This window comes from Lissotriton vulgaris, chromosome 10 (assembly GCF_964263255.1).
Source record: "Lissotriton vulgaris chromosome 10, aLisVul1.2, whole genome shotgun sequence".
Classification (NCBI taxonomy): domain Eukaryota; kingdom Metazoa; phylum Chordata; class Amphibia; order Caudata; family Salamandridae; genus Lissotriton; species Lissotriton vulgaris.
In genome coordinates this window covers 1129926844-1129945151 of record NC_141698.1, presented here as the reverse complement: position 1 = coordinate 1129945151, position 18308 = coordinate 1129926844, and positions in this window count along the sequence as shown.

The window sequence follows — 18308 nt, the reverse complement described above, 5'->3', positions numbered from 1 at the left end:
CATCGTGTGCCAAGCTTCTTGCCTATACCTCTGAATGTGTTTTCATGCTTAGGAGGTTGTTTTACCTAGTATAGCTATACTAGTGAGTCCATGGTTCCCTGAGTGATATTTTCCTAAGGTGGTTAGCGTTGCGCAGGTGGTACTTATCATTTACCAGTGGTTACTGGTTGTGTGCTATATTCTCTATTTAGTGCTACAGTTATTATATGTGCTATGTTCTAAGTGTTATTCCTACAAAGTGCTAATTCTACCAAGTGCTAATTCTAAAAGTGCTGATTCCTGACAGTGGTCCATGTGGCCCTGTCCCATGCATATAATCCCTTGTAAATTCTGCCCGTGCCAGTGGCACATTGTAAAGTGTGTGTTTATTATCTAATGTGTTTGTTATAATACAAAGGCTATTTTTATACATAACGTTGTGTGGAGTTTCCTTTGTGGTGGGTCTTGGGTGTTGTTGCTGGGTGCGCACGCAAACGCTTAACACATCGCCTCCGGGATAAGCCTGACTGCTCGTGTCAAGTTACCAAGGGGGTGAGCAAAAATCCCATTTCTAACATTGTTGGTCAGCGGTGGGAAAAGGACTTGCGTTTGCGCTGTACCGCAGCAGCAACTGGCTGCACCACAAAACTCTGCATTGTAGATAATCACATTTTGGGGATTATTGTTTTTTGAAGTTTCATTATTTCTTCTCCTAAGAGTGTCATTTTTAGATTATGTACTCTTGCTTCAGCTCAGAATGTTAGGTCCCCTGTGTTGAACGTGTTCCTGAGCGTCCTGCCAAGATGGAGTCTGCTTTTAACTTCTGTGGTCTGTTTAGATTCAGTGTGGATGAGTTGGTAGAGTTCTGTGAAGAAAGAGATATAGCAGTGAACGGGTCAGACACCCCATCCAAACTGAGGGGCAACTTTATCCTATGGCAGAAGGATGAATGAGAACGTGAGCGCAGTGAGGAAGATCGGGCCCCGGCCGCACGCCAGGAGGGTGGTGGGTCTGTGGGGAGCCCTGAAGAGTCTGAAGAAGAGGAAGAAGATGACACTGCCTGGACGCCAGTAGATAGCGAAGACACCATAGATAGGGAGTCCCTTGCTGGATCCAGTGTAGGAGGCAGCGCCTCATCCCTTTCCCTGTCCCCAGAGGAGTGGGTATATAGGAGGGAAGAGAGGGAGCACCAGCTGGCTTTGGAACAGCTCAGGTTAGAGCATGCCAAGAAGATAGCGCGGCTGGGTGGTAAGAAGCAAGAGCTAGAGACTGAGAGGGTCTTAGCGCAGGAGAAGCTAGAGGAGGCTGAGAGGGCCTTCACCAGAGGGGAATTAGCTCTGCAGGCTAGAATATCCCCTGTGCGCAGCTATAGTTTTCTGGATTCCCCAGGGAGGGTTGAGTCCAGTGGTGGCAGCAATATGGAGTCCCGTGCAGGAAGTCCCATTCCCAGTTCCCAGAGCACGGTACCTGTTTCCCAAGAAGAGGAGTATAGTTTGAAATTCAGGGGCAGTAGGAAACTGTCTCACCAGTCTTGGGAGGAGTTTGTGGGTGAATGTAATGAAGCACTGGACAAGTGGATAAAGCTTTACCCGGAACCGGATTTTGATGGACTGCTCGATATGGTTGTCAAAGAGCAGATGCTCAGTATTGGTTGTCCAGAATTGCGTCAGCATCTGTTGAGGTGTGACTCCTTTTGTCTTTGGGAGCTTGCAGATGAAGCAGAGCGCTGGAAAAGGGCCAGAGGTTCTGCAGAATCATTGGTGAGTGATTCCAAAAGTAGTGGGTCAGGTATCTTCCAGCCCAGCGTGGGGGAAGAGGTTCAGAGTAGCCCAGCTAGGTCCCAGTGTAGCAAGAGGGGTGTAGGGGCTTAAGACCTGTGTCAGTGGAACGGGAGTGAGTGGGTTACCAAGAGTCCCCAGATGCCCGAAGCCCTGCATCAGAGCCTGGATGGTTTCTTTAGGGAACACCAGGTTGTGGACCTAAGCTGTCAGTGTCTGGCAGTGTCACTCCAGTTGGGAGGGCACAGGAGTCCGAAGTGAGGAGTGGTTGGGGGATGAGTTCCCTAGTGGAAGAAATAGTGGACCAGGGACTAGCCAGTTGGGCTAGATTGCCTTGGGGGGACCCGGGCGACGCTACTTCTGTTCTGGGGGTCTTTACGCACTGTCAGATGGACAGGGGACGGGAGATCTGCGTCACACAGACAGTCACACAACATATGAGTCATGTGTTAGCCTCAGGGGGATGGTGTGTAAGTCCCCAGAAGTCCTGGAGTGCCAGGCAATTATTCTACCAAAGGTTTTAGACCAGAGGTTGGGAGGCCAGGTTTAGGATCCGCCTGACCTGAAGTGTAGGATGTCTGTAACCAGCATCCTGACCGGTTCATTTTCCAGGGGTACCACTCCAGTTGGGAGGGCGCAGAACTCTGGAAGGGGCTGCAAAGGGTGGGAGAGCCCGCCTCTGACCCCGGTGCAACCTGAGGGGTTAAACCCTAGGTTGGGAGAGTGGTGTTCTAAGGGTACCCCTCGCAGGAGGAGGAGGAACCCTAGAAGGAGAGGTAGGGGGAGGAGAGCCTCCCCGGCGACTCCTGGTCCGCCTGAGGTTGTAGACCCTAGGCTGGAGAACCAGAGGCCGTCTAGCCCTGTCCTACAGACAGGAAGAGTGGAGAATGGCTACTATGTACCAGGCGTTACTACCCCCCACCCTGTGCATAGGCAAGGACCAATGGCACCTCGGTGGCTCAGGGCCTGGTCCTGGCCGCTGACAGCTTGGGTGTACCAGTGGGGTATCCCAGTTGTTCCAGACAGTGGTTTTTGAAGGAATTCCATGGGTTCACCATGGCGTAGAAAAGGAGGGTGTCCCTGCAGTTGCGGGCCCGCGTCCGTGTTCTATCGCCCCAAGCAGGGAAGCCCATCACGGTGGTGATTGGTCTCCCCTGCATTTTGGCTGGAAGGGGGTTGTGTTGGACTTGGCCCTTCTGGCAGGTTCACCCTTAAACTTTTTGCTTTTAATTATGACTTGGTGCTAATTATTTTTGGCTTCTGCGCACTTTACCACTGTGTTCCAGGGTAAAGTGCATGCGTGTGGTGAGGTTGGCCTGCCCTCCCATAGGAATGCATGGGGAATGTATGTGTCCCTGGAAGTTCCTGATGCGTGGGGAGTGCAGGTGCGAGTTTGGTGAGTGCGGACTCGTGTTATTAAATGCTGCGCGATGATTTGTGCGGCGTTATTGTGTCTAGTGTGGAAGTGCCACTTCTAGAAGTTGGCTTGTCTGTGTAATTTATGCATATTGGCTGTCTGGCTTGTGATTGGCTGGAGCTGGCTGGTGAGCCTGGCCCCAGGAGTCAGGATGGGTCCGCCCCAGTGGTGAGTGGAGAGATCTGCATGATTGATGTGTGGGAGGAGTGCACCTGGGACCTGAATAGGGCTGGGCTTTCCCCACACAATGCTGGCTCCGCCCCCTGTGGTGCGTCTAATGTCCCTAGCCTGGCCAGTGAATGAGAAGAGGGGCTGAGCACACCAGAGTGCTCCAAAACCAGCTGCGACTGGTTTTTCCCCCACCCTGCAGACACAGACAAAGGGAAAATGTGTATAAAAGAGGGGCTGTGACCCCATGAAAATGTTCTCTTCCTGATCCTGTCTTGAGGGGGGCCTGCTGCTGCTGGGCGCCAGGAGGACCGCCACTGGGACTGCCTCCCTGCCTGGAGGGCCCTGTGAGCTGGCCCCTGGGCCCAGCCTTTGCCCCCCCTTCATTCCTAAAGGACTTTTGTTTTGCTATACTTCCCCTGGACTTTGGGGGACCCTAGCGCTTGGGAGCGCTTTATTTGTCCGTGTAACGCTTGACTGACTCGAGGAGGCAGTGACCCCCACCCGAGGTATTCCCCGGCATGGGGATCCCCCATTTTGGGCTGATTGACGGCGCAGGAGCTTACCCCTCTCATGGCCGTATTTTTAACTGGGGCTATATTCCTAGCGGGTGCCCACCCCGCCATGGACCTGGTGCTAATTTTTGGGAATCTACCCCGTAGTTGACGCCACCAACACTGCGGGCTGCCGCTCTGCCTGCGGTGACCCGGAAGTGCTTCCGCAAGGGAACAGGAAGCCGACGGGACCCCACCCCGCGCTCCGGTGAGGAGATGAGAAGTGCACGGGACGTAGAGCCCAGGCGGGATCCTACCCCGCACTGGACTCGGTCCGAAGGCGTCGGAGGAACCCCAGGTCCCGCAGCGGTGGAGGAGACGGGGAAGCAGGGCTCCCGCATCGGTGGTGTGAGCCCTGCGTGTGTCTCCCGCCAGAGCGCCGCGGCCCGGAGACGGGAGTGTAGAGAGAAGATCCCCCCCCAAAGGAAGCCGGTGAGTAGAAGCCTTCTGGGGGGAGAAGGAGTGAGGTCGCACCCTGCCGATGCCTTTACCCCGAGTGGCCCCACTTGATAGCGGGCCGCTCCGACGTCAAGGGGCACAGTTCCGTCCGAGCCCACGAGGCTCCAGCAGGCATTTTATTCAAGAGCCCCGTGGCCCCAACAAAGGGGGCAGTTGAGTTCTCGAGCCCACGAGGATCCAAGGCCATTGTTCCACGAGTCCCCAGAGAGGGACTCCAACGATCACAGGGGCATTTTGCTGATTTTGGGCCTGCGAGGCCCCAAGGGGCCATTGTTTGTCTGAGTTCCCAGAGAGGGACTCCCACGTGATTTGGGGGCATTTTTATTAATCAGAGCCCACGAGGCTCCAAAGGGGGCATTATTGTTTAGAGCCCACGAGGCTCCTGGGGGCACAGCTGGTCATTCTTAGCCCCAGGAGAGAGCCAGGAGGCACGCTGGTGCCAGGCTCAGTTCTCCAGGTGCCCAGCACTTAGTGGGCAGCTGCTTTGTTTAGGCCCCTTGTGCATCTCCTTTGGCTGCCTGTGCAGCCTGCCCTGACTTTGCTGGACACAGGGCGTTTCAGCCCCTGAGAGGCCAGTTGGCCTGGGGGACAGTTCTGGTGTTGTGCCCTTGCGTGGGGTACATGTTTTTGGCCCTATGTGATCTTTGCGCAATTTGTGATTACCTGCCTAATGTGTAATGCCTTCTTACCTACACCTCTGAATGTGTTTTCATGCATCATGTGCCAAGCTTCTTGCCTATACCTCTGAATGTGTTTTCATGCTTAGGACGTTGTTTTACCTAGTATAGCTATACCTCGCTACTCAGTTCCCTGAAATTCCTATAAAGATCTGTATATCACTGCTCAAGCCAATGTATCGGCACCCCCATCCTACGGGGTGTACTTGTACCACAAAAATAACAGTAACTCTCTAATTTACCCCAGAGAATGGCGGCAACCATTCGGAATCCATGTCAGCACAGAGATAGTCTTCCAATCTATGGAAAACATGTATGGATGAGTATATTCCGGAACTGTGAATGAATATTATTTATCATACAAATAGACAAAAATATATACAAAAATACAAGGGAAAAAACAGCACACGATGTTATAATGCTCAGCTCTATACTGTACATAATACAACTGTGCAGTACATCAAAGGTGAACACTACATTCTGTTGTATATCAGGAAATCACAGACTGAAACCCTAAACTTCAGATGAGTGCCCATATACTTTTCTATCATACGTGCTTAAAATCTATTTAAGGCTGTTTGTAAGGTCACCTTATTTTGGGATTTGACCACTAGAAGCACCGACCACCTAATATCATTTTCACTGTGATTCAGCTCATTGAAGTGTTGATCCAAGGGAGCCTCCTGTGTGTTACAGCGAATTCTGGATTGATGTTGCAATATCCTCATTTTCACCGCCTGTGTTGCCTGTCCTATAAACACCCTATCACAAGGGCATGAAAGGCAATACACAACATTTTTTCGTATTAAAATTTGAGAAGTTGTTCTGAACGTGCTTCATAGTGTTCAACATCACAAACTTCGAGTTGGTCATCTGCGGACATACCCCACAGCTGTTACATTTAAAATGCCCAATAACCGGTGGAAGACCCAACATGTTTCTTATACCACCCTTGGGTTGTGTTTCACGAGCCGCCTTCACTAGGTGTTGCCGTATATTTCTTCCTTTATGGAAAGCGAACAGCGGCTTGGGGATATCAAATTGCTGGATAAGCCTCCAATTCTTCAGAATAATCTGTTTAATCTTGTTTGCTTTTGGCTTATACGTCAGCACACATGTTATCAGGACAGATGTCTGTTTTTCTTTGGAAGTCAATAAAGTTTCGTGAGGAGAAAACCACACTCTTTTTAACGCTGTTCTCACTAGCTTCCTGGGGTAGCCTCGGTTACATAACTTAATTTGTAATTTTTCCGCATTCTCTAAGTAGTCCTTTTTATTTGTACAATTTCGACGGATCCTTAAAAACTGGGCGTACAGCAAATTTTCTTTTAAGGATCTTGGATGGCCACTCGAAAAGTGCAATAAGGTGTTGCGGTCCGTGGGTTTGGAAAAAAGACATACTTCTACGGACCCGTTGTTATTGCATACATATACATCCCAAAAACTTATTTTGGTGTTACTGAAAGTGATGGAAAAATTAAGATCAACTGAACGTGTATTTAGCCAAATATGGAACAACAGGAGCTGTTCCTGTGTTCCTGACTATATCATAAAAATATCGTCGATTAAACAAATTCACCGAACAATAATAGATATGAAAGGTGTGGCTTCATGAAAAATGTAATTCTGTTGAAAGGCGTCCATTACCAGATTCGCAATCTCGGGGGCAAAGCAACACCCCATTGCCATGCCTTTAACTTGGATGTAAGACTCATCCTTAAAGGCGAAAAAGTTGTTTCTAAGGCAAATGTTGGCCAGGGCTGAAATGAACTCTGTAGGTACTATGTGGGGTCTAGGTCGCCCATCTAGCACAGTCCCCAAAACCAATAGCGCTTCATCTTGTGGTATATTGGTGTACAAGCTTTCGATATCGAAAGTGACCAACAACTGTTCGTCACCATCGAATATCGAAATTTCAACCTTAGATATAAAGTCCATAGTATCTCTGATGTAGGCTTTTGTCAAGGGTACGAACGGCTTCAGGAATACATCAATATATTTGGCTACAAGCCGCAATAATCGGCCGCCCAGGGGATTTTTGGGTATTTTTATGAATTTTGGGTAATACATAAATATTGGGAATTTTAGATGTAGTGATGTTCAAGTATTCATATTCTTTTTTGCAGATGAAACCCTCTTCTAATGCCTTAGTTGTCAAATGCAAAAGTTGGGTTTTTAAGCCAGAAGTAGGATTATCCATATTCCGACGATAATGTTCAATATTTTTAAGTTGGTTAAATACCACATTATCATAGTCATTGGTGTCCCAGAGTAAAATCCCTCCCCCTTATCCGCCAGTTTAATGACTGTGAGGGGGTTGTGGGAAAGATTTTTAAGTGCCTCCTTCTCTGATTGCGCAAAGTTGGGTTTAAAAAAAGTTTTCTTTTTATTAAATTCATCCACTTCTCTCAAAATGAGATCTTCAAAGAGAAGGATCTCATTCGGCATTGATGCACTATCTGGGCAAAAAGTAGATTTATTGTGTAAGCCACTCGTATTGGTCTTATTCGCAACATCATTATCTGAAAAGAATATTTGTAATCTAATTTTCCGCAGGAATTGAAGGACCTCAGTTTTAACATTAACAGGATCTTGTACGACAAGTGGAACAAAAGACAACCCTTTATGGAGGACTTGTGTTTCTATTTCAGTTAGAGGGTGTTTAGACAAGTTGTAAATCGGAATCAATTCATTACCCTACTACGTCCTCCATCCCAGATGAGTTCTCGGAGTAGGGTGTGCATGCCTCTAAATCAAGTATGTGGTATCACTACAGGGAAATTCACAAAGAAATATAAAAGTCTGGGAAGCATAATCATCTTGGACAAGGTGATGCGAGCCATCACTGGCAATCTTAGTGAGCGCCAGAAATGTATACCCAAGTCTTCAGTGATCTTATCACTGGCCCCAAATTGCCTTCCTGAAGATTTTCTACGGTATGGAATTCCTTTATATCCAGATAGCCAGAGCAAGGGCCTCTCCCATGTGCCCATCGCCTAGGTATAATAATAAGTCATCTGCATATAAGGATATAATATATTCTTTGCCCACCAGGAACAATCCATGGCCTGCACCCCTCCTCCAAAAGAGCTCTGCCAGTGGCTTAATTGCCAAAGCAGATAAAAAGGAGGATAGTGTCCATCCCTGTCTAGTGCCCGGTAGATGTCATATGAGGCCGAAATGACACCTACCTTCCGAACCCTCGCCATGGGGTGAGTATATAAAAGACGCACCCATCTAAGCCAGCCCTCTCCCAATCCCATCTGCTTCATAACCGCATGCAGAAAGTCCCATCATACGGAGTCAAAGACCCTCTCCAGGGTAACTGACATTACTAAAGCATCTGGATAGAAGGACAAGATTGTGATGATGGAGGATATCATATGATAGAGTTGACTGGGATTTCCAGAGGTGGACCTAGTCGGTATAAATCCATACTGTTCACCATGTATTAGTTCAGGCATTAATGGAAGTAAGTACGTGTGAACAAGGCTGGAGGTCAGCCGAAATGCATTGCGTGGAAGCCAGTAAACCTACCTGAGCATCATTTCAGTGTCATGTGGATTTGGCTTTACCAACATCGTCAGGAAACACTGACTTAACATTATATCCTACGCCAACGACACTCAACTCATCCTCTCCCTCACCAGGAACTCAGAAGGCACCAGACTCAGTCTCCAGGAGGGAATGAAGGACGTCGCATCATGGATGAAGGACAGCTGCCTCAAACTCAACTCTGACAAAACCGAAGTCCTCATCTTCGGCACCCGCCCCTCTACCTGGAGCAACGCATGGTGGCCATCAGCCCTCGGTCCGTCCCCCACCCCTATGGACCTCGCAAGAAATCTTGGCATGATCCTGGACTTTTCCCTCTCCATGAATCGCCAAATCAACGCCGCCTCCTCCACCAGTTTCAATTTCCTCCGGATCCTGCGTAAGACTTTCAAATGGATCCCCCCAACTGCAGAAAGACGGTCACCCACGCCCTCATTGCTAGCAGGCTCGACTGTTAAAAAGGGTTTCAAAGACAACCAGTAACCAAAGACCCTTTTATGTTGCCCGGCGGTATCGCCTCTATGACCCACCAATGTTAATCAATGAAGAAGCAGGCGCTGGAGACTGGAAGGCAGGAAACGAGGATTTTATTCTCTCCGGAGGAGAACACATCAATTCAGACAGCAAGTATCGTCACGAGGTGCTCTAACCACATCTCTGAGGCCTGGCCTCTTATACTAGGGTTTATGACCTTTATTGCACATAACACATTCTCGCAACACTTTGATATTTGAAAGAACATCCTCGGAATCTCCCCTTCAGGCCCGTTCCCACATACATTTACAGTTGGATTCCCCACCCCGGTCACAACAGGTGATGGTTGTCGCACAGCAGGGCATTCCGCCGATTCACGGAATGCATGGGGTTGATCGGATCTCATAGGGTGGGGGCTTTGATCGGCTCGAGGGTCTTTTGACGGGGAGGGGAAGCTTCCTACTGTACGGGGTAATAAACAGTATCCGCAGGGCCAGGTGGCGGCCTGGGAACAAGGAAGACAAACGGGGACACAGGGAAAGGGGGTTTGCATCAAAAGGATCTGAGGCCATGAAAGGAATGAGGGGAGGTGTCGCGCTGGGAACAGGATGGGATTCTGTGGTGAAGCTGCGCTGAAGAGGGGTTTATGACCCGAGGCATGAGAGAGCGGGGGTTGTCAGCGTGCGGGGGGATGCTTGCGAGGTTTAAGAGAGAGAGAGAGACGCGCTGGCTATCAGCGAGGGGCAGGGAGGCCATGGTGCTCAAAATGGCTGCCGCCTACGCGCACGAATGGGCTCGAAAAGGGGCAAGATGGCGCCGATAATGTTCACCAAGCTTGTATTAATTTTCCACAGTCCTCCCTTTAACATTTCCAAGACATCTTGCTGGCCTATTTCCTATCTATACCTATTGCAGCGGTCATAAGTAAGGGAGAGGGGACTTAGGCAAAGGAACTGTACATAAACATCATATTATAAACATCACATTGAAAAATCTCATCATCTAGTAAGCGGGTTCATTGTTAAGTTGGTTGCAGAAAAAGTCATCGTAAGGTAATATCAGACTAGAATTACGTAGCGAGGGCGTTGGGTACAGATCATAGATACTTATAGTCATTCGAAATAGGAGCTGGTAAGTTATCATATAAGTAAGTCCTTTTTGTATTCGGCGGGAGCATAGTTAGTCCAATGGTGATTGGGAGAGAAAGGATATATAGTAAAAAATATCAGAGTTCTCGGTGTCTTTGTCGTCTTCTGTTGGCACTGTTGAGCACCTGGATTACAAGTTGTTCTGTCAACAGAAATGTTCATGTGGATTGAGTCGTTGGGGGTCTGCGGGTAGGGGTACATCTTGTCTGGTTTCGTCAGACCTCATAGGAGAAATGCGTTACGGTTTTGGAGCAGGTGCATTTTCTTCCGTAACGCAGAGCATAGGATTGTGATGAAAAGTGCAATTGTCCCTGAGTTGTGGGATCTGTTTGTTTCTTGAGTCTCTGTGGTGGGTATTTCCTGTTGCTTCCATCATCATTGAGGCGTTCAGCAGCGGGTAGAACCACATACTTCGTTCATCTTCTCTTTAGGGGCGACCCTTGGTGGAGTTCTAGGTCACCGTTCTGAGATTAACATAGTTCGTGGTCTACTTAGTCGGAGCTCCCTCCCTTTTGACGCAGGGAATACCCTTCTCTGGGTAGCTCAGTAGGATTTTGGAGGAATTTGGAAGTTCAGGTGGAAAGGTGTGGGTGTGAACAGTCCTTATGGTAGGTCGGAGGAGGAGGGGATGGAGCAGGGCCAAGTCGGGAACAGATCAGGGGGACGGAGAATTTGAGACAGGCGGGTCCATAACCAAGTTCAGAGAGCGGGGACCTTTTGGCACACGTCGATCATAGAGCAGGGGCTTCAGGTCAGCCCTTTCCCTAGTTTTGTCTGAAACAGTGCCTCATCCTGCGACTCCTTACTGCTGTGGTCTCGCCTCGGCCTCCGTCGCTGATGTTCCACGATCCGCAGTCAGGCCGCGTGCTCCCACATCCGGTCTCTTTCTCCTCCGACAGTGATACCCTTGAATGAGTTTTGAAAAGACAGTCTTTAGAGATTTTGCAGAAGAAGGTAATTACATAAATCTATTTCTCTCCCAACACCAAGCAACTGGGGTAAACACTCGCTACATTTGAGATTTTGCAGCCAACGTATAAACAATTGATGATGGGTTTGCTGGATTCCTTACAACTTTTCCTTTGTGGCTAATTCTTTGGCGTTTTGTTGGTTATTACATTCATTCGTAATAGGTACGAGGTCTGGTACCCATTCATTGCATTCGTCTATTACAGTAGATGTCAGTTCTTCTGGTAGAGACCCATTTCCCTAGTACGAGTCTTGCAAGGCTAGGCTGGTCTTCAGGGCTTTGTACTTTACGAAAAAGTGCAACGTGCTATTCACCATAGTCTGATAGGCATCCTTCTAAGGGATGAACCTAGGCTAAACGACTCTTCATTACATCAAAACATCCTATTTTCAACAAGGTTTACTGCAACAAGTTCTTTCGATTTTCGATCTAATTTTAACTTTGCACACATCTTCCTAACTTTCTATATAAATTCTCACAACCTGGTTACTACAAAAACTCGGGGGGGGGGGGGGGCTTGCGATAATTATTAAACTTATCCTTGGGGTGGGTGGGGTCTTATGGGAAGCAATTAGGAACACAGCGAATTGGAGCAAGGGGCGTTTTTCAGGTTCTCGTTCAGGGCAGCTGACACCAAACTGGGGGCATTTTGGGAAGACGGGGGTGTCTCGATCATTTCTTACTGCTTGGGGTATGGAGACAATTTGGAATGGGGATGGTCGCATTACCACAGACATATTTTATCATAGAAGCCACTGACAAATAGTTCCCAGACTGTGGGTCAAATTTAGGGAACCTTAGTCGTCTTACCTGTCCCTTTCCTTTTGGCCAATTTAAATTTCATCCATATTTAGCAGGAAAGGAGAGGTAGTAACGTGGTACCGATACAATTTTATTTAGGACGAATTTGTGCAAATACTTGTGGTATTTGGGGCCAATCAGGAGGAGCACCAGGTTCGCCAATTAGGTGCCAGTCGCTAGGAAGAGGGAAAGTGTGGAGGGGTGGAAGAGTGAGAGAGAGAGAGAGAGAGAGAGAGAGAGAGAGAGAGAGAGAGAGAGAGAGAGAGAGAGAGAGAGAGAGAGAGAGAGAGAGAGAGAGAGAGAGACAATAGGCCAAACAGTACACGTGTGACATGGAGAATGACCGTGTATTGTTTGGGCTATTCAGTGCGTTACCCAACGTTAGACGTTTCGGGTCTGTGTTAGGATGTAGAAAGCATGCAGTTTTGGGACGGAAGAGCATTAGGTCAGGTACAGAAAGATCGTGCATTGGGTAGGGCGTCTTTTTTTTGTGTCGTCTTGCAGCGTTAGTCCGTTTTCATGCATCGGGCGTGACGTGGCTCCAGATCCTTTACGGTACCCTAATCAGAACCCCAGTGTGATCTGCAGAGGGAAAAAGGGAGGAAAAAAAGGGGAAGGGGGGGGGGACAACATTCGAACACATCAAATGTACGGGCACGAAAGTCCTTTACTTACCGCATACTCGTACTTATCTCTTCGGGATATAATCCCTAGGGTCTTGGTTTCTGAAGTCAAGGGGGCGGGCAATGTGATAGGTGGTTCATGGGGGGGGTTCGAGGATGGCATTAAGGATCGTGTGTAGGGAAACGCTAAAAAGAGGAATCAGAGGTGCCTAGCATGAGGTACCCGGTTTTGTAGATGTATCCAGCCATCGGGATCCCTAAATCATTCCCAAAGCTGTGATGTTCTAAGGCATATCAGTTCTTCGTTCAACCCTGTACCTTAGTACCTTCGACCACCATATCTTTATAACATTTTATCAATCACACCGCTTTACTTTACCCATTCTCAGAAGTCGAGGTCCTTCTTCATACGTTAGTTCCTGAGCTTAGTCGCATATTTTGGAGGCAACGTATCATCCCTTTGATTCGGTCATCAATCCAGGGCCGAACAACCATTTCTCAGATAACCTTAAAAAGGAGCAGAACGGTTGCGCACAGAAAAACCCTCCCACTGATTCCCACATTTACAAAAGTATGTGATGCCTATTCATAGTTTTGAAGACCTTTATTTGCATAATCATTCAGTACGTAAAATGTGAAGAGTGCAATCATATTTTGGCCGGACATGTCGACGATGGAAGCACATACAGTAGGGGGTTATTTTGTGGCACAAGAACATGTTAAAAAGGGCCTAATTAATTATTTGCAAGTAACTAAAAACATTTTCATTGCGTGATGAGGGATCAGGGGCATTTCAGTTCATCAATGGAAACACAGTCAAGCTCATTGTAATCACATTTCCTAGATGTATACCGTGGGTGTGCATCATAAGCGACGTTATGTACCAGTTACAATAAATATCAAAATAAATCGTTCATTGAAATCAACATTTTTACGGAACCCCTTTCAAATGTTCGCCAAGTGAACCCTCCTCCCTTTTTCATCGAGTGCGCAATGGTTCGTATATATATCTTAGTACATCAAGTTTCATTAGCTAAGGAACACCACGAGGCATCCGTTAGTTCCTATTGATACCGGCGCCATTTTGGGCGAGGCCGGTTTAGTCCGGAAGTAGCATCAGGGGCAAAAATGTCCCCGACGATTGGCGGTTGGACCAGGGTCCCTTTCGGCAGTTCAAAAAACTGTGCTAACAGAGGGGCTGGTGGTGTGGACCGTCAATCAAGAGAGGGAGGGGGTAGAGTCTTTCTTACCGGGTCATGTTGATGTTCAGCCGGAACTTACTCGAGTTCGTTAGCCCATAATGTTCCTGGGTGGTTCAGACGGAAGCTGATGCAGACACGAGAGCACCGCCATCTTGTTGCTGTGCCGTGGTTATTTCATTTGTGATCAATGCAGCTGTTCCCCACCGGAAGTCTGAAGGGGCTGAGGGCTCTTGAGACTTTGGTAGAATCTTCAAAGTCGAGGGGATGTTTATCGATGGTGGGGGCTTGCGCCCAGGTGGGCAAGCGCCCGAGTTGTAATTTCGGACAAAGTTTCTCCAGCGGCCTAGACCCGCCTTCCGAGGGCCCAGACGCCATTTTGAGACCCTGCAGCAGCCGCCCTTCGTCGTATCTATCAGGAGTGGAAGAAACTTCTTGTGGTGATGAAAGACAGAACATCATGCTGTTGGAGCAGGACATTTTGGTTCGGGGCGCCAGGGTGCAGCAGTGGAGCCTTCATCTGGGGAGGTGAGGGAGGCTCGTCTGTGCCGTCTCCCTCTCCCGGCGCATCCCACGCCGTCCCTTTGAATCAGGGGTGCACATGATGACCACCCTACACCCCTGATTCCGACTCTTGGGGGACCATTGTACGTCCGGTGCTCCGCAAGTATGCCCGTCGGACATTGTATGTCCTGTGCTGCGTAAATATACCAGTCGGGCGTTGTATGTCTTGGGCTGCGCAGGTATATGGCCGTCGCCCGGCTGGAGGACATCGGCGCCGGACCAGGGCAGGGAAGCCTCCTACCTGTGGAGGCGGGAGAGGCTCGTCCGCGTCGCCTCTCCCTCCCTGCCCACCCTGCATCCGCTCGATGGAGGAATTCGTGATGGCCGGACCAGGAGATACGAGGGAGGGGGTCATTTGCATCCGCCCCCTCCCTACTCGTGGCCCGGGGGACGCCATCCCTGGAAGGGTAATATGGGAAGACCATTTCATTGCCTGCTTTGTGGAGCCTCCAGTACCTTCTCGCCGGCGATCTCTTTTGGTCCATGGCTGCTGGCAGGCCCCGCCCCACACGTGCTATGTGTTTCGGGTGGGCGGGACCATCGAACTGTTACATTTCGAGGACTTCCGGAGTGAGCATAATACGTTTTATATTTCTCCTATTAGTACAGTTTGTTTTAGAGAGTGTTCTACTAGTTATTCTATTTACCGTTGGTTGTGTGTTTTCTTTACCGTAATTAAATCCTAAGTTATATAATAGACGCTTGGCTTCCTTGAGTCCTTTCTCTAACGGGGGTTGTTTACACTGGCCTGTAATTGTGTTTGTTTTTCAGAGTGGGGGAGCAACAGAGAGCAATCAGTCCCAGAACTCTAACATGTCGTTAAAATTGGTCTGACGAAATCTGTGCCATCGAGCATAATCAAACGGGGTGGTTCTGTCTGTCCTGTCTGCACTAGTCTGATTGGTTTTTATCTCGCGCCTTTTCTCTTTCTGTCGGCCTGTTCTTTCTGTCGACCCTCCGTTCTTACCTATGCTCTGCAGAGTCGGGCATTGGGCTTTCCAGTGCCCGAGACATTTACAGAAAGCACATTGGTTTTGTTTTAAATCTGTTCGTCCTGTGCATAGTGTCGGGGGATTACCTTCGGGTCGTTGTGTCCCGGGGTTGACTTGTCGGCACATCCCTTTACACCGTTCTCTTTTCATGTCTACTCCTCGGAACTGTGCCATCGCTGGCCCTTCCCTTTGCCTACTAGACGTTTGGAGGGTTGTCCGTCGTGTCCCTTCACCTTTTCTGAATTCGTCGCCTTCCCTTCGTCGTGTGGCTTCTTTGCGCCACATACCGAGACTATCGAGCATAATAGGTGTTGTTTCATTCCTACGAAGGGCTATTTCTACCGTTTCTATTTTGTCAAGATCGAAGGATCCTCTCAGTGGCCACTGACTTTCTCGATCCTTTTTCGTATATTTATGCCACAGCTCACTATAGGCTATAGCGATCAATCCATGCTTCATGAACATGTCCTTATTAGGGGTGCCTTCCAGTGGAGCCGGATGCTTCATCTCTAATAAGCGGTCCGGGCTAAACAGGCTACTAACCAGTGGGGAGAAGACAGGCATGACGGATCACAATGGGATAATAGTCAACACTACCTATCTTATCGCTGCGTGCAAAGACTAGACAGAATATTTCTATTCTACGTTGTTTGCACGTAGTGAATACCTCATGAACCAATCTTGAGCAATCAATGTTAGGTCAAAAATAAAAAATCAATATGGTCAATGGGGAGAATAAGTAGGCTCGCAAAGGTTCGCGTCACCTACCCTTTCACTATCTGCAAAGAGGGGACCTATTCTTCCCTGTTTGCAGACAGAGAATCTCCAGAAAACAATCTATAACAGTTAATCAATGGGGGGGGGGGGGCAATTGTTCAATGGGGGAGAAAGATAGGTCCGACGGGTGCGTACCTATCCTTCGCTGTTTATAAAGGGAGAGCCTGTTGTTTCTCCGTTTGCAGACAGCGAATCTCCAAATAAATTAACAAAAAGTAATACTAGTATTTTCTCATCAATTATCAATCTCTTTCAATTATCAATCACTTTCGCAATTCGTCGTGTTTACACGACCTTACCCGGACCGCATGGACAGTTTCTTGTCTTCCGAATCCAGCGCCCGATCGTCCTCTTCTCTTCGTACTTCTCGTGGCACTCCTGATGGTTCCCAGTCAGGACCGCAGATCACTCGAGAGAGGTCTGTTCGGAACCAGTGAAGTTCGGATGATCGGCTGTCAGACGAGGGTCTATCGGACAGGGTACCTTCCGATCGTTGCAGTCGTTCACTCTGTCGTCAGGACCTCTCCCACTGGATCCACGAGTCGCTGATGGGCCCCACGTTTGGGACGCCAATTGTTAAAAAGGGTTTCAAAGACAACCAGTAACCAAAGACCCTTTTATGTTGCCCGGCGGTATCGCCTCTATGACCCACCAATGTTAATCAATGAAGAAGCAGGCGCTGGAGACTGGAAGGCAGGAAACGAGGATTTTATTCTCTCCGGAGGAGAACACATCAATTCAGACAGCAAGTATCGTCACGAGGTGCTCTAACCACATCTCTGAGGCCTGGCCTCTTATACTAGGGTTTATGACCTTTATTGCACATAACACATTCTCGCAACACTTTGATATTTGAAAGAACATCCTCGGAATCTCCCCTTCAGGCCCGTTCCCACATACATTTACAGTTGGATTCCCCACCCCGGTCACAACAGGTGATGGTTGTCGCACAGCAGGGCATTCCGCCGATTCACGGAATGCATGGGGTTGATCGGATCTCATAGGGTGGGGGCTTTGATCGGCTCGAGGGTCTTTTGACGGGGAGGGGAAGCTTCCTACTGTACGGGGTAATAAACAGTATCCGCAGGGCCAGGTGGCGGCCTGGGAACAAGGAAGACAAACGGGGACACAGGGAAAGGGGGTTTGCATCAAAAGGATCTGAGGCCATGAAAGGAATGAGGGGAGGTGTCGCGCTGGGAACAGGATGGGATTCTGTGGTGAAGCTGCGCTGAAGAGGGGTTTATGACCCGAGGCATGAGAGAGCGGGGGTTGTCAGCGTGCGGGGGGATGCTTGCGAGGTTTAAGAGAGAGAGAGAGACGCGCTGGCTATCAGCGAGGGGCAGGGAGGCCATGGTGCTCAAAATGGCTGCCGCCTACGCGCACGAATGGGCTCGAAAGGGGCAAGATGGCGCCGATAATGTTCACCAAGCTTGTATTAATTTTCCACACGACTACGGAAATGCCCTCTACGCAGGAATCAACAAATCCCTGCTATGCAGACTCCAAACCATCCAGAATGCTGCTGCAAGGCTCATCCAAGGAACACCACGCCATGAGCACATGACCCCGCACCTGCGCAGACTCCACTGGCTCCCCGTAGAGAAGAGAGTCACTTACAAACTACTCACACATGCCTACAAATCACTCAACAACATCGGGCCCAAGTACCTCAACGACAGATTGAGTTTCCACTCACCAGTTATGAACCTCCCCTCGGCCGACCTCACCTTGGCAGAAGTCCTCCGCATCCGCCGTTGCAGATCCGGAGGCAGGGCCTTCTCCTACACCGCGGCCACGGACTGGAACTCTCTCCCGTTGGAAATACTATGTACACCAATCCTGCCGGCATTCAGGAGTGCACTCAAGATTTGGCTTTTCAACTGACCTGAGCTGCCCTACAGATCCAGAGTTCCCAACTTCATTTTATGCATAATTTATGCAGCACTTCCTTGATATCTATCTATTTATCTATCTATCTATCTATCTATCTATCTATCTATCTATCTATCTATCTATCTATCTATCTATCACCCTCACTCTATCTATCTATCGCCCTCACTCTATATCTATCTATCTATCTATCTATCTATCTATCTATCTATCTATCTATCTATCTATCTATCTATCTATCTATCTATCTATCTATCTATCTATCTATCTATCTATCTATCTA